This window comes from Anas acuta, chromosome 3 (genome assembly GCF_963932015.1).
Source record: "Anas acuta chromosome 3, bAnaAcu1.1, whole genome shotgun sequence".
Classification (NCBI taxonomy): Eukaryota; Metazoa; Chordata; class Aves; order Anseriformes; family Anatidae; genus Anas; species Anas acuta.
Window position 1 is genome coordinate 106590263 of NC_088981.1, and position 17975 is coordinate 106608237.

The window sequence follows — 17975 nt, forward strand, 5'->3', positions numbered from 1 at the left end:
CATTCTTTTCTCTATAGACATGCTCAAATTGGAGAGCAAGGGGCCATAAGCCATGTCCTCACCTGTCATTGCAAAGGGCTGGAAATAAAAATGAAATAGGAAAAGTTGTCACAAATCTTCAGATCTAAGGCAACAGGTTTAGTAAGTAAAGAACATTCACTTCCCCTTCCATTTTGATCTCTGTGTGGTGGTTTTACCATGCTAGGCAGCTAAACACCACAACCACTCTCTCACTCCCCCTCCTTAGATGAGGAGGGGAAGAAGTAAAGAACAAGTCGTGGGTTGAGATAAGGATAATTTAATTAAAGGGAAATAATTATTAAGGAAAGATTATTATCAACTAAACAATTTAACTAAAGAAAAAAAAAAAAGAAAAAAAGGAAAGGGGAAAAGGGACAGGGAAAGGGAAAAAAAAATAATAAAATAAAGGCTATTTGGAAGTGCAGAGGAAAGAAATTACTCTCTACTTCCCACAAATGAGCGATGCTTGACCATGTCCTTGAAGCAGGGCCTCAACGCATGTAGCCAGTGTTCTAGAGGAGGACTGACGTTTTCACAATGAGAGCCCACCCCTCCCCTTTTCTTCCTGTTTCCACCTTTTATTGTTGAGTGTGACATTATATGGTATGGAATATCCCTTTGATTGGTTTAAGTTAGCTGCCCTGGTGATGTTTCTTTTCTCACTTTTTTTTTGCCCACCCCCTAGGAAGGTTAGAGAGAGTACTGATTCTGTGCCAGCACTGCACAGCAGCAGACACAACAGTGGTGTGATACCACTGCTGTTCTAGCTACAAGTGCACAGCACTGTATGGGCTGCTGCAGGGAAAGTTAACATCCCAGCCAGACCCAGTACAAAAACACAATGTGGCAGTGTGCCTAGAGAGAAGGTTGGGATTTGTTTGTTAAGATCACTTTTAGACTGCTAGGATTGCGACAGCCTTAGAGATTAGTTGACTATAAGATGGGTTACTAACCATCCTTCCAGTTACTAACCATCCTTCCATCCACTTGTGTTTGGAAGATCTGATCTGGTTTAGTTCTCCTCAGCTGGCTATGATCTTGTCTTTTTTTCTGGCTATTTCTATGGATTTTTCCCCAGGTAGTTTCCAATGCACATCTCTGGTATGTTACACTTTCCTGTAAATCAAAAGCCAATTAGACAGACTGTTTTAAACAGCTGGTTGGTCCTTCTCTTTTCCATTCTTCCCACTTCCCTCCAGCACCATCATTCCCTGCACTGCTGCCCACAACAGCATGAGCTGCAGATTACCAGAGCCCATTTATTTACACTGCACCTTGTGCTCAATGCTGGTCAAAGCACAATTTCTCCCTAAAGTGTTGATACTTATATCACATATAAACATTCATCCCTCTGTGATCTGTGAGAATTTTCATGTTTAATGTTTCAAGCCTTTATTAAATATATATATATTTTTTGCACCATCTGCCACTGTCCACAGCTCTCTGGAGGAAAGCATAAGAAAAAATATATATATCAAGTGCTATCCAAGTCCTTTAAAGCAGTACTAGGAAATGCTTAGATACTATGGGGCTAGAATACAACATAAGAACTTATACAGGATAAGCAAAGCATGGACATGTATTTATTATCAGCAGCAGTGTGCATTGCATCCTCCATGCACAAGGCAAAGGAGCTGGTTTACTGTCATACCATTCATACACTGCTCATTAGAGGTGGTAATGAGGTGATACATGAGGGTTTGTCATAAAAGACTTGTCTGGTACTGTAATTAGCTTGAATATTATGGAGGTTAATTCTCTGGGGTAAATAGTACATATTAAAAACACTAATTGCATAATATACATTTTAAATACATTGTAATTTAAAAAATAGCTTAGTTATTAACATATCTAAATTTTGCACTTTTATACACACTAAGTAGGTAATATGAATTTTAATTAGGGACTTTTTTTCCTATAATGAAAGTGAAAAGACTTCTAAAAGGACATAGCTTCTAACTAATTTGTTTCCTTCATTTTTATTTTTCAGCTAAATAATGAACAAAATTAGAAAAAAAAAAAAAAAAACACTTTATATTTGCCCAAGAGATGTGAATAGTTCAATATGAACTGCATATTCTTTCAAAGAATAGACAAGTCAAGTTAATTAAATTCCAGGCTCAGCTAGCTCATCCAGGTCAATTCTAGCTAAATTTCTTCTTAGAAAAGAAAGTTCATTAAATCTCATCAATAGTTTCCCATAAATATTATTACTTACATAATAACATTATGAAGTTGCTTAAAAGTGCTGTGACGAATATGAGTGCTGAGAGTCCACTTACCATTTTGCAAGAGCTAATGCATCAGAAAATTTAACAGTGTTTATGAACAGGGTCCTTCTTCTATGAACAGGGTCCTTCTGACAGGTCCCATTGATTGACCTCCTCCAACTCAACTCCAAGACAATTCTGAAAATAAAAATAAAATAAAATTTAAAATAAAATAAAATAAACAACAAAAAATGGACAGTCCAATATCTCTTAAGTTGCCTTCAGGTTGCAAGTGGATGGAGAGCACAGAAAATCCTCTTGTAGCCTGACAGGAAATAGGCAATGACTCAAGCTCTGATCTCACTCTGGGTGAGAGCAATAACAGCATTTAGCATGGGTGCTTCCTTTTGATTCTCTCCATAATGATTATTGGAACTGCTAACAGTCTGCTGCCAAATAATAACCTTTCAGAAATAAGTTAAATAAGCACATGACTGCTCAAAGATTTGTGTGCCAGAATGCCAATAGCTTCGAAATGGCTATGTCTAAACTCAAATATTTCCATTCACTCTTGTGTTGAAGTAAGTCCTGTCCACCAATTCCTGTAATTCTTCTTTCTTCCTTCCACATTGGGAAGAAAGACAGAGGTTGTTTTTCCAGTAAGGATCCAATTGGACAAGGGGATGAGCTAGACTCAAATTAATAACATAGCACAATCCCACAGCTCAAAGTAACAAATTGTTTTTATGCCAATATGTAAAGCTTTTTTAGAACAAGGCTCCTTAAATTTGTTGAGAAGTATTGCTAAGGGGCAAAATCAGATAAATCTACTATTTTTTAGACAGGATGGAAGGGCAAGAAGTACAGCACTCTGAACAGGAAAACAGTAAAAATCTGTGTAGGAAAAACAAATATTTTTAGACCATCTCATTGTCTTCTGATGTGTGAATCAAAAACATCATGCTTATAATCTGATAATATTGTCTGTCTCTGCATGAAGTCTCCCTAAGTTAAGTTTTATAGATTCTATGTTTTTATTACTGTTGTATAATGTTGGTTTGATTCTTTTTTTCTTTTCTCTTATAAAAAAAAATAAAAATTTAAAAAAAAATGGCCAACTCTTGCAGCCTGATAAATGTAACTTCATACATTACAGTCACATGTCATTAGGAGAACAGAATCTAAATATTCCAAGGACATATCTGTAGAGATTCCTTTAATGTTCAATATAAATTAAGTAAACCTTTTTTCTAATTGATGTGTTGTTTGTTTTGTTTTGTTTTTATTTTTTTGTTTTGGTTGATTCATTGTGTTTTGTTGTTTGTTTTTTGGTTTTTGTTTTTTTTTTTTTAATTAATTATTTAATAATATACAAGCAGATAGGAGAAAAATTTACAGTTCTACATAAAATATTTTGCCAAAAATATACATATATTTATTAATATTATTTTTAGCAAAAGGAGTTCTGCCCTGAAACATCTAATAATATACATTGTTCTTAGAGGGTAATCAGTTATTGATATGCATTGCCAGTAATTTGACAAAACAGTCAGAAGAAAGTGTATGGCCAATTAGAACATTTTTTTCCTTAGACATGCAGTCAAATCTCAGATGTAATCTGCTAGAAACTTTCAATGGTGGTACTGATTTCAATTTAATAAATAACTAGATTCATTCTTAGATAAAGTTGCTATTGACATTCTCATTAACATCTTCATCCTGAGCACAGTTTTATTGTTGGCTTGATCCAAGGTCTCATGGATTTCTGGCTGAGGTTCTCTGGAACTGAAAGCAGTTTCACTGAATTCAGGAGGAATGATTGCAGAACCAGAATATCAGCAGTGGGAACTAACAGCCACAGAAAGAACAGAGTGAAATTAGCAGAACCGTGGGTAAAAGTAAATCTTTGGAAAGTTAAATTTTAGAGTTATGGTCTCAGTCTGTCATGAAAACTATTTCAACATCTTGATAGTGTGATGTTATGCTGTAGTCTGTGTGTTTACCATGTTCGTCAAAGAGCATTATTTTTATAAGATGAGGGCTCATGTACAAGGACCACCCTGAGCAGCAAGCAGTAGCTGGCAGCAGGTGAGGCTCATGCTTAGAAGAGCAATCTGTTCCCATAACCTGCATCAGCACTCACCAAGCAGCACCCTTCTGACTATGCAGACAACAGCATGTGAGATCCACTCCTTTCCCAGCACATCTCTCCATGAAGATGCTGTGTAAGCCCTACCACCCACTTGCATGATGATATCAGATTGCTCTTTCAAATTCACCAGTAGTTCTTTTAGTTCTCTGAGAAATGAAGATAGACTAAAGCTGGTTTAGTTTAGGAAGAAAAACCTTATGTTAATAAAATATTAGTGCAATTTCAGTGAAGTAAATCTACAGATGTTGATATGAATTTTTGACTCGGGAAGTTACTTTCATTGAGGATCCATTTCAAATAGAGCTGCATGATACAAATGAGGTTATAAGGAAGTATAAAGAACATTGGAGTCTCCTCTGATATCAGAACAATATAAAGAATCATACCTAGGTGCCTTGCCATACCTGAAAATATGTGAGTTGATGACCTGATTTAATCTATTATTCACTAGGAACAATCATATATCTGATGATCATGAATATCTTCATTGAAACTAAATACTTAAACTCAGATATGTTAGAAAAATCCCTGTTCACCAATTATCAAGATAATTCAAAATGAAAGGAGTCCTGTATGTGACAATATTTTAAGAAAGTATTTTTAATTAAATGTGATTAGTGGGCTAATTAGCAAACAATTGCATGCTTACCCAATCTCTGAAAATCCATTAGAAAGAATTAAGAGCAGTAATTTGGAGGATGTTGTTGCATTCTATACGGACAGCAAGGATGTCAAATCCTGCTCTATAAAAAAATCAGATCAGCCTATGCTGCTATGCTGCTATGGAAAAGCAGTCAAATTCACCATCATAATATGTATGTGACAGAGATTGCATAACATTTGATCAGCTAAATAAATGTGTATAAAAATCCAATAACATTACAATCACTGGAACACAGAAAAGTTATCTATTCATATTGTCTGATCATTTTCTAGCCTTGGAGCTGGTGTTGTCTTTACCCATTTTTTTCCTTTGCTTTCTTTTTTTTTTTTTTTTTCCTACAAAAAGCACAAGAAATCCGCAGTTATATAATATTCCTGTATCTGTGCTGAATTGCAAATGTCAAGCAGGAAACATGAAGTTTATCAAGGACACTAGTCAAAGCCAAGGTTTAAAAAATGGATTGCGTCATTGAGGCATGAACCAGAGAAAACTGTGTCAAGTAGCTTTAGGGAGAGTAGCATCTACAGCTTGGGGAAGAGATCTTAGAGTCATCAGTGACAGTTTTCAGAAATCACTGGATTTGAGGGCAACAACAGCTGAAGTAAGATAACAGAACAGTGAGCATCATGAGGAAGGATATTGAAAGAAAACAAAAGGATACTGCATAAAATTTTGGCCCCCTATAGCTTGATTATAGTGTTTAGTTCTGTTTTTCACAGCTCGAGAAAGATGGAATGGAGTTAAAGTAATTATAGAGAAAGACACCTAAGATTATAAAGAGGATGAAGCAGCTGCTTTATGAACAGAGACTAGAAATGCTGAAAGTTCAGTTTGGCAAGGGGAGGACTGGAGAGTAATCTGGTCATGGTCATAAAATCATGAATTGCAGAATAATTTAGACTGGAAGATCAACTATATAGAAGATGACTGCAGAAGGTCATCCCTCCCACTCAAAGCAGGGCAACTTCAGAGTTAGGATGTTGTACATTATGTGAGCGTGCGACTTCACGGAGAGTAACAAAATTTCTGTTGAAACAGGTTATGAAGGCTGATAATTTTACCATTTTCAGAAAGCTGTTAGATCCATTCTTCATGACAAATACATGGACAATGGGTGCATAAATTCCAAAAGAAATATGCAAAATATGCAAGGACATAGACTGTAACATCCCTAATCTAATGCTGTGAGACAGCAAGAGTGATGGTTTGCAGCATGGGGATGTTCAGGATCTCCTCCCAAACAGCATCAACAATTCTTGGAAATGGGATACACGGAGTGCTGAAGTCACATTATAGATCACTCCTTGTATTCATATGCTTTCAAAAGGCTGAACAGCTCTGCTGAAGAGCTGATGTGCAAAACATAGTCCATTTTTTTTTGTTTTTGTTTTTCTTTCACCCGCCATGTCCTATATATGTCTGAACCGCTATTTATCCCAGATCTTCAGAGACAGAACAGAACAGACTGTCATAGGTTTGTGTGCTTTCTTTGCATTGTTCAGGGCACCAGAAACCATGAGGCTGAGATGATGTAATACCATTTTCTCAGTTGCAGGATATGCAATGTCTCCCTGTCTTATATAAGATGTAAAAGGACAGTGGATTCATCCTAGCCTTGCTATTTCTGTACCACACTTAAATACCTGGAAGATTCTAATCCTAAATGAAAAGCAAATGACTCTCCTGCAAAGGCTGCTATTTCCTGTTATTTCCAAAATAATATCTTGAAAAAGAGTTTTCCAGAGGATTCAGTGAATATTACTTAATAGTGCAAGATCTGGTCATTTCAATTTACGTATATAAAATATATCTGCTCCTTCTGAACACAGCTTAGCCCAACCTTTAACCGCCTTGTGGATATACATTGCCCTGCATCTTGATCGATAAGATTAAAGAGCCTGCTTCTTGCTTTCTTGCAGCAAAATATTTAAGAAGTGATGAGTGTTCTGTGTCTTAAACTAAAAATGATATCTCTCCTGCATGTGGATAAACAATTTCCTGAGCAATCACAAACGATATTGCATACAGAGATATCACTAAAGGCTTTTAATTTCTTTAAAACTTTAATGATTTATTTCTTTTAAACAGTGAAAATGTAGTTCAACTGCATATGGGGGAAATAACTAAAGGGCAAATCTTGTAAAAATTCTTAACACAGTGATGGAATCTTTTATCTAGTTCTTCCCTCAAATTGTGTTAGATGAGTTAAAGTCCATGGTACTTGTGGGTGGCAGGGAGTACTGTTTAATATGTTATGCATATCGTCATTACAGTTAGAATACTTATCTCACTGTTAATAAGTCTTTTTATGTTGAGAAGCTAAGTTGTTTTACTGGCTAATAAAACAGGGTTTGTATGTTTCACTAGAGGAACTTACATATATTTATCAATCTCGATGTATATCTTCAAAGGCTTTGCTGGACAAAGAATCTTCAGAACACAATATATACTTGCCATTCCCTAATCATTAGGATCTCTCTTCTTTCTTTCCTCTCCTTTATGTTCTCTGTCTCACTGGACGACAGAAGCCCACTCCTGTTTCTTATATTATTTTGCATTTTGATTGTCACTGACCTACTTTCAACAGATGGAGAGAGAACAGCCTATCTTTCTCCTGGTGGTTAGTGCACAACTCTCTGAAATAATAAGAACTTTTCATTTAAATCTTGTGAGATCCTTATCTCTGGTGGGCTGATGGGCCTAAAATGGAGGTCTCACATTTTGGTAAGTGCTTTAAATAGCAGGTGGCACAACCCCCAGGTGTCTGTCACTACTTTACAGGTATCTGTGGAAGCTCAAACTGTGAATCCCGCTTTCACAGGAGTACCTGCTGCCAGGCTGTGAGTCCCTGCCCCAGCCCAACAGACAGCTGGACACCTGGCCACAGCCCATCAGACCTGTTGATGTTAGTCTCAGTACCTATCTCAGCAGCATGCATTCTGCTCCCAGAGCTCTTAATTCTCAAGTCTGAAGACTTCACTGCAATAATGTTCACAGCTCTTAGTGAATATAGTACATGGATTCCATTGGCTTAAGGTGCCCTGTAGAAAATCAGAGTAAGGTTAGGTTCCTATCATTTTGGTTAGCTTCTTTAAAGCTAGTGAGAAATTCAGCCATTCTGGTCCATTCTTGCACAGTGATGCACATCTTCAGGATGGCTAGAGTCTCCATCCATTCCTTTCCTGTGCAAAAGAGTGAGCCCATCAAAACAAGTCCTCAGTCCAGCTAAGCAGTGAGGCATAATCAGACACTTCAGTGAAAGAACCTACTTTCTGTAGGAAGGCTTGTCACGATTAAACAAGAGAGTATGCTTTACTGGGCATTAAGCCAGCCTGCTCCAGCACATTTTTAGCAAGCCCTGAGCTGCTGAAGGTGCCCTCTGGAATTCTTTCATGATTTAAATCCTGTTTCACATGCTGTTTAGTGATAGTCTTTTGAGGGTAGCATAATGCTGTGGGCTTTTTTTTTTTTTTTTTTTTCCCTATGATATCTGTGTTTTGAGTCCTCTTTTCACTCGTTTGGCTCATTCCTACAAAGCTATAATGTGCAGTTTTATAGCTATGCAGATGCTACTTGATCTAATCTCCTCTTCCGTCTCCTACACTGCAGTTTCTGCTTTGACCAACTGTTCCTGTTCAGCAATGTGCATCCTGCAGCTCTGTGAACCTGAGCAAAACTAAAGTATCTAGAAGTGCAGCTGTTCAGTGAGTGATGCTTCTAGGGTGGTCTTCTGACCCTCTCTACCATCTACCTAGGACTTGGGTGAGATTTTATCAATCTGTTGCTCATAACTTGTTAAAGCTGTCATCTGAGACTTAGTTTACTTCTAGTTGTTGTCATTAATGTTCTAGTTGGGGGGGGCAGGGGGGGGGAGGAAACAGTGGCCAATTCTGGCTGTGATTCCCTTTGATTTTTGTTCTCTTTGATCTCTGTCCCAACACAAAAGGTCAGTCACTAAATATCAGAAATCATAACTGCTGAAGCTTTTTCTTCTCTCAAGATAAGCAGAAATATATGCACTCCAGGAGCTTGTGGTTTTTACCAGATCACAAATGACTTTTCATCTAGAACCGCTGTTTGGGCTTCTGATACTTCAGGAGTCAGTAAAAACTTACTCTGCAAACATTTCTGTGAATTATGGTGGAAGCAAATCTAAAGTTTAGTACCTAATGCCAAGATGAGAGCACTGTTTTTAAGGACAGCTTTTAGGGAATGTTATGAGATAGTTGCTATTTCCTGGGTTACCTGGAAGCAGCCAAGGAAGCTGTGTAACAGGATTATCAAAAACCTTTAGGTTTTTAGCCAGTTCATGTAACTGATAAAATAGTAATTATAATAGTAACAACAACAACAACAACAATAATAATAACAAATAAGAAAGCAACCTCTTCTCCTCTTTCCTGTGTTCCATTTTTACTTTTCTGCAAGGAAATCCAGCTGAATTGTCAGACCTCTGTGAAAACTTGCAGTCTCCTATGCTCAGCAGAAATGTGAGCTTCAAGATTCCTGCAAAAACTTGTAATACCTGCCTCCTCCATTCACTGCAGAGGGAGAGAAGATGACTACAGAATAAGCCCCTAAGGACTTTCATTTAAGTGAAGGGAATACATGTCTTAAAGATCAGAAAGATATTTTCAAAGAGCTCTTGTACTCAGTCATAATTTGCAGTTCAGGGGCTACACTGATTTGCAACTGTGTGACTGAAAAATTCCTCAGAAAAGAATTCTACTTGAACAAGCTATGCTTCATGGCAAACCTAAGGAAAATATATATATATTATTTTCAAAAGAATTTTATGAAAGCATCAAAAGTTTATTGACATGTAGAAAAAATGATGAAAATCAATGTCATATTTCTTACATTAGACAAAAAAAAAATAATCTCAAACTCTCAAAAGTTAACCAACGAAGAAAGAATAGATAGGAAACAAGGATACAGAGAAAAGAGAAAGGATAGGGAAAGGATAAGGAATGGAAAGGATAGGGAAGTCAAGGCAAGGCATTAAACTAGCCTGGTTGTTGTTTCTATATTGCTCCTTTAAGGCCAATCCACTAATTAATCCTAGATATAAAACAGTCTCCGCAGAATTCCTGAAGAATTTTAAACTGAATAATTGTTTCTGCACCAGGGCAGGCTATGAATTCTACTTATGGAAACTTCAGCTGATTTTAAAGCCTTACTGAGTTAACGCTAGATTCTCTCTCATGATCACAGCCATATGTGGGAGTAAAGGTGTACAAAATGGCTATTCCCATTTGCCATCACACTGAGCTCCTGCTGATTTGAACTGGTGGATTTCCTCCAAGGACTTTGTTATCCATTAGAATGGCCAACATAGCTAACAGCTGCCTGAAGGCTGTGATGAGTTACTGTAAGGCTCAAAGGTAATCTAGAACCACTTAGACCTAGAAAGACACATCTATGCAGTGGAGATAGATGTGAGAGGTCCCATGCCTCTGCTAAGAATTGAAATTCTGGTGGTAGGTTGAAGGAGAGGATGGTGTTTCCTCAAGCTGGCCCTTAACTTTGCTATAAAAACAAATAAATAAATGCCAGAAGAGAATTCAACACTGAAAAACAACTAAATAACAAGGATCTTTGTTCAGTGGAGTGAAATTTAGGAGACAAATAAGAAAGATGACAACTGTTTTACTTGGGAGCTTAAAATTCTTTAACTAGGAAAAAGTACTCCACAACTCTCCTGCATTGGGAGCCAGGACATTCAAATCATCCAGAGCTTTGAAGGGATTTGCTGTTCTCTTCAAGTGAACACAGCAGAAATACCAGGAGAGCTTTGAATTGCTAGGTCATGATTTATGGCTTTCTACAGAAAGAAAACTAAAGTGGGACAGACTTAAAAAAAAAATAAAATAAAAAAATTTAAAATAAATCTCTTTCTTGTCCTTGAAATTGTCCATGTTTCTATGTTTTTCTAGTTATGAGTCCAGCAATATTTGGAAGCTTCTTGATCTGCAACAAATTTGACAATGCCCCTCCCACAGCCTTTGGAAAATCCCTGAGGTTTAGCTATGACCATTCCCAGCTCTTCTTACAAGTTCTCTGGTCTCTGTTGGTCCTTCCTGTCCCATGCTGTACATCAGAATTTATTCTTTCACCCTGAAATGCACAAATCCTTTTTCAGCAAGGACAACACTGACACTGCAAAAATGGGAAATCTGTTCCTCTTTTCTCTCAGGATCTGTCTTCTCATCTCTTTTCCAGGCAAATGTTCAGGTTCATTCTACCTAATCAAAATGCACAGGCAACAAAGAGAGATTTCCAAAGACATCAGCTCTTACTTGGTGTGAAATATCATCTTAAATTTCCTTCCCACTGTCTAAAGAGGGAGACACAGATAACTATGATACTAACCCAAGTACTGCCCTGCTGTGCCTAACATCAGATGAGATTAATTTGGGCCGTATTGCTAAAATATTCCATAAAGACATCACCACATGATCATTAGTTACATGCTGTGCCACACTTACTACCTATCTTTTAATGAGCCATTTTTGGAGTTGGGGAGATCCTTCTTCTGGATGCATAAATTCTCTCAAAGGTTTAAGTATGGGCATGGCGTGATGTATCTGTTCTTTTCTGCAGCATATGGCGGTGATTTGCAAATCTTCTTTCACATATCTTTGTGAAATCCTATCAAGCTTGAATACTGAGGTGTGAGGAATGTGGTAATTCAAGGCTGCACATACCATAATAGCAAACTGTGGCAGCACCTGTCACTTCTCCTTTTGACCCATGCTATGAAAGTGAGTTTTCAAACTATGCAGAAATACCATTGAATTAAGGTTGAGTACACAGATTACATTATAACATCATCAGAAATATCAATACTGACTTTGGTCTGATTGGTACTGCTAGTGTTAGAAATTGCATCTAACTAGTTTATATACACCTCACCAAGTAAATTCATTGCCCTCAGGAACAAAGTGTATTTTAAACTAGAGTCTGATGTTATCAAAATATTTTCCAGTAGGGCCAGCTTTGTAGAACAACCAGTAATAATCCCAAAAGGTTGAGAAGTACCTATGTCTACACTACAGTTATAAAAATCATGAATCCTTATTCTAGATTCTCCCTTCCTTATTTTCCTGTGAAGCCAGGTTTAAACTACTCTTCAGATTATTTTTTTTGCAAAAGATTTTGATGATTGACCTTCCAGGACCACATCTGTGTCCATCCAGTTGCCTGGCAGGCAGGATTTTCTCCCCTGCTGGTTTCAAAGGAGAGACTTAGCCATGCATGCCAGGACAGGTTTCTAATTCTCCAAATTGTTTTTCTGAGAAATCACCCTGAATCTTTAATTTTGACTTTCACTTAATTCCTTTAATTACTGACAGAGAGAAAGATTAACTTTCCAGGATCTTGGCCTGGAAGCATTATGAGGATGGAGGCAAAGAATTATATTCAACTCCCTGTTCCAAGGATTAAGTAATTGCTCAAGGCAGAGCAATCTCCATAGAGTTATTGAGAGTGGTGCATCCCTGAACACCTGCACTTTCATCTTTTCTTTACATATATGAGGGAGACTGGTTCACACTCTTTTCTGCTACTCAGAAAGTCTGGTCAGAGCATGCAGAAGTCTCTTAACTCCCCCACAAACTCTCTAACCACAAGACATACAGAGATTCTGTTTAGAAGCAGGGGGGATGGTTGGTTTGTCTGTTTCTCTTTTTTTCAGCTTTGGATATTAAACTCTAGAAGAATTGTAGAAGAAGCACTAAACAGTTCTGGAATATTTTCACATATTTTGCTGCTTTTCTTTTGCTTAGACATTCCTCTGTAGATAGCAGATATTGGGTGCTATACATCCAGGTTTTCACAGAGCAGCAGAACATCCAAGAGTTAAACATTTCAGCATTGAGCTTTGTAGAACTGAAGTTCCTTTGTAGATTTATCTTCAGGCGCACTGTGAACTTGAGCCCCTTATAGCCTTTTATAAAAAGCAGTTTGTGAGATTCTGATAAAGAAGGAAAGCTGTGTACTAAAACCTGAGTCATGCTGAAATATAAGCCTCTGGAAATAACATTAAAAATAAATCTAAGGGAAAAATAAATATAAATATAAAAATAAAATAAAAATATAAATAAAAATAAATAAAAATAAAAAAATAAAAATAAAAATAAATAAAATCAGTTCTATAATATTTAGATATGCATTCTCTTAACACAAATAAAACTTATTTTTCAAAATTCTGAAAGCATTATTCTGTTGGTCATGGTCTGCTCTAAGTAGCATCCAAGAAAGCAGTACAAAGTGGTGGTCTCCAATGAGCTAGAAATGTATGGATATTGGTGATTCATTCTAGGCAGTGGTACCTTTAAATATACCTTCTTTAACAATTCTTTAGCAATAACAGCAAACAAAGCTAATTTCCAGCAATCTTTGTGAGGAGATATAACAGATGGGACTGCCTAACGATTTTAGCTGATGCTACACAAAAGTACCACTCCCTGCCTCCTCAGAGCATGCAGCCCATGCTGCCGTGCAGCTTTCCTGATTTGGCTTCCAGGTGGAAGTGAGGAAATGTTCCTTCCTGGGAAGAAGTCCCAGCCACATGCATTTCAAAACAAAACCGTCATTAGTAAGCAGGCTCTAGAAACCTCTCTGCACTGATTTACGGCAACTTTCTGACAGACATTCCCAAAACTTTAAACATTTTGTTTGTTTATTTGCCTACTCTGAAGAAAGCAGCAATATATTTTTATTTCAGACAGCTCTGGGCAGACAAATGATCTACAAGCCAATGTACAAGACAAGATGGCTTTTCAAAGTGTCTGTGTTGCTACAGCTTGATGCAGATGTCCTTCTGACCCCACTCAATTGTTACGGGCACGGCAGCTGACAGCGAACAAGCTGTATTCAGATACAGCTGGAAAGAAGAAAGAAGGGTCAGGATCTGGAGACTCACCCCTACCCTGTCTGTGGACTCATTCATCCCCATACCGAACTCTATTCTGTCAATAAGTTTTCCTATAAAAGAGATGACTCAAACTAAAATCTTTCCAGCTTGTATCCCTCCCTTCAGCTTCTCAGATCCCAGATTTTTGCTTCTTTTTGAATCAGGAATGATCTTTCATTTGAGCTATACCTCACTAGATGTACTTTAGGACTTGGAAAGAAATATTTTGAATTAAAATGGAGGCTTCAAAGTAGTGATTCAAGTGCTTGGTGCTTGCTTCTCCTCCCATATCCTTTGATGTGATCCAGGAATATCTCAATAGGAATGGAGTTACACTGTATGAAAGTTATCACTAAAATGTCTAAGTCAGAAAGTCTAAAACGAATATATTTGTGCTTAATGTAGCTAGCAAAAAAAATGTTCAGTGGATTCAGGTTATTATATCAAAAAGGCTTATAATGGCTCTAGATTGTTTGTAATAGAGAAGCTGTCAGAAGTTTGTGTCATATGCTTTTAAAATGTTAGTCTTTTTGTAAACTCTATTTCTGTGCCAGCTGCTTCTCTGGTCACCCAAGTGTCCTTCTGATCACAGCACACTTTGTAGTTAAATAGACACAATTATGCACCACAAACTCTGGGGCCAAACTCTCTGCTGCAGGTGGAAAGTGCTGGTAATACTATCTGATGTGAGAAAACACAGCACAGCCTCAACACCAAAGGAACACAGCAGGCTCCAGACTCTTTGGAACAAAACAAATTGTATTATTCCCATGAGCCTAATGTATATACAACAACTCTTAATGTAAGAATTACTTTTCTGTATCTCCAGTCTGTAAGTTGTAAGCATACTTTAAGAAAGGTCTGTTTCTTCAGATTTACTCTGTTATACATGCATAAGATCAAAGGCAGAGGCTGACCTTTAGATATTGACTAAGGTGACAGTGCAGAAATGTGCTGTGAAGAGACGTTTATGAGGATCTCCATTATATCTTCTGCTATACTGTATAGGGAGGGCATGCAGGAATCATTCTGCAAAATGTTTATTACTGATGACATGGAGCAAACTCATACATATTTTCAAGGTAACTCTCATATCCCAGATGAATCTTTTATTAACAGTTGCTATAAAAACCTGGGTGGGGAGAGGGAAGGGGAGAGAGGGAAATAGTTTGCTGGTTTTTTGTTTGTTTGTTTTGCTTTCCTTTGCTGGTTAACTATGCTTAGGAGGGTCTAAACATGAACTCTGTAGTCCCAGTTACCTAAGACTGCATTCTTAGTTACAAGGAGGTCTTTTCACATTGTCATTAAAAGCTGCGGTATCATGCTTGCCCTAAGGTCCCTTTATACAGTCAGAGGCATTAAAAGCACAACAAACTGAACATGAATCCATCCTTCATTTTTAATCAGTGTATTCCTTCCTGCATAACAGACATATTTAAGATAATTGACATACTTTTCTATGCCTGCCTCTTCAAGTGCTCTCTTTCTCCCATTCACCTGTAAGTTTTCTAAAGGAACTATAAATATCTGCTGTCTGAAGCTTTTTCTTTCTATTTTCATCCCAGTATCTCCCTCATTCATCCTATTTCTGTAACATTCAAATCATATCACTGTTGTCAATAGAAGTTGCCTAAATATCTGTTTCTGAGGGAAGAAATGAAGTAGGTGTATAAATTTCCATTATAGACAATGGAAATTGAATTAGTACAGTCAGTGGAGCCTAGAGACAAATCCAGCTGATAAGAACCTTAATTTAGCTGCCTAAAATGTAGGTACTGAGTGCTCTTTTAGATGTTCTAACATATCTGAGACACTTTACCATTAGGCTATCAGATATGACAAAGACTCTACAATACACTTCACTTACCCTTGAGCAGAAGATAGAGATACTATAGAGTCTCAGATAACCCTAGATGGCAACATCGAGGCAGCCATATCCTACTTTGACCATATATTTTACAATGAAATACGATCTTAAGCCTTATTTATAATCATGTTGATGATGCCCAGTTATTCACTGTGTTTTAAGACAACTGTCAAAATATATACTCCAGTTCTGCTGAACTTAAAAATTGAGAATGATGTAAAATTAGCTTATTAATAAATTAGAAGTCACAACACAGAAAAACATAACACGACAAGTGGCACAAAGACTAGAAAAGGACACCATCTACTAGATGCCTTCTACTAGAAGCCTTCTACTAGAACACTGACATCCATTAGGACAGGTTTGAAAGGAAAATAGTACAGCTAGCCAAAGTGAAAGAGATTTTTAGTAATAAGACATCATCCCTAAAGTTGATGATGTATCTTAATAGAATCATAGAATCATTAAGGTTGGAAAAGACAGAATCACAGAATCACAGAATTTCTAGGTTGGAAGAGACCTCAAGATCATCGAGTCCAACCTCTAACCTCACACTAACAGTCCCCACTAAACCATATCCCTAAGCTCTACAAGACCTCCAAGATCATCTGGTTCAACCATCACCCTACCACCAATGTCACCATTAAGCCATGTCCCTAAGCACCATATCCAACCTTTTCTTAAACACCCCCAAGGATGGTGACTCCACCTCCTCCCTGGACAACCCATTCCACTGCGTAACCACTCTATCTGAGAATAAATTTCTCCCGATTTCCAACTTGTAATAAAACAATGTAAATTATTAAAAACTCCAGCAGATTAAATACAAAAACACCATTGGGCAGGTTGAAAAAGAGTTTGAGGGGCAACTCAGTCAAGAAATCAAAGCTTAGACTAAATCTTCATTCTGGCATACTAAGAGCAAAAATGTTGCCAGTGAGTCTGCAGAACCAACTAACTTCCAAGGCATAAAAGGAACACTCAGAGATGACAAAATTACAGTAAAGAACCTATTTTTTTTTTCTATCAGTTTTTACTGTAGAAGACATTGGGTGTATTCTAGTACCTGAACCCTTGCAGATAAATGGACTGAGCAGTGAATTTCTCTGAAATTGAAGGAACAGATGGAGTGTCTTACAAATACAGCAAATTAACTCCAGTAAATCACCAAAACCAGACAGAATTCATCAAAGTATTCCAAAGGATCTGAAGAATGGAACAGCTGTACAACTAACAGCAGCATGTAACCTCTCACCTAAAACTTCCTTTATACGTGAACAATGGAGGCAAGCAGCTGCAATGCCAAAAATTTAAAAGAAATCCCTTGAAAGTCAGGGAGAACTACATGAATATAAGAAGCTGTAATAGAATACAGGTGTAAAAAAATCTTATAAAAAAATGGAAAAGCAAGTGAGCTATGTCAAGACAAATATGCCTGTGTAAAAAGTCACTCTCCAGAAAATGTATTTACTATAGATAAATAAGTAAAATATTAATATTAGGAATAATTAATAAAAAGAAATAAAAAATAAAAAATAAGAGAACAAATACTCTTACACCACTATACAAATCTGTCATTTATTCATGCTAGGAACACTGTGAGCATTTGTGGTTTGTTTGTCTAAGGAAGGGCATATTCAAGCTAGAAAAAGATTTAGAAAAATGAAGAAAAGGATGATCAATGGTGTGGAAGAGTTTCTATATGTGGTATGCTGGAGATCTTCAAGACTGAAAAAGAGATGGCTTGGAAAGTAAGAAAGAGATGTACAAACCATAGAGACAATGGATATGAATTGGCTGTTCACTGTCTTTTTGAGTAAAATGGCTTAAGGAGATGGCTTAAATAGCTTGAATTTTGACAGAAAATCTAGGATGCTGACTCCTGCTCCCTGGACGAGGAAATTTGAAGTCCCTTAACTTTTTCCTTTACATTCCCTTTCCAGTTTTACAGCAGAGTACAGGCATTTCTGTTATCACTCTTTTTCAGGTTCTATTACTAGTCTTTGGTTTTTCTTCTGTATGTTTTTAATCCCCAAAGGAACTCAGTCTTTGAGGCTGCAAGATTATAAGGTTTAGATCAGACTAAGGAGCTAATCAGTGTAAAAAAGTACTGCCTAACATTATTGATTTATGTTGTCTTTTTA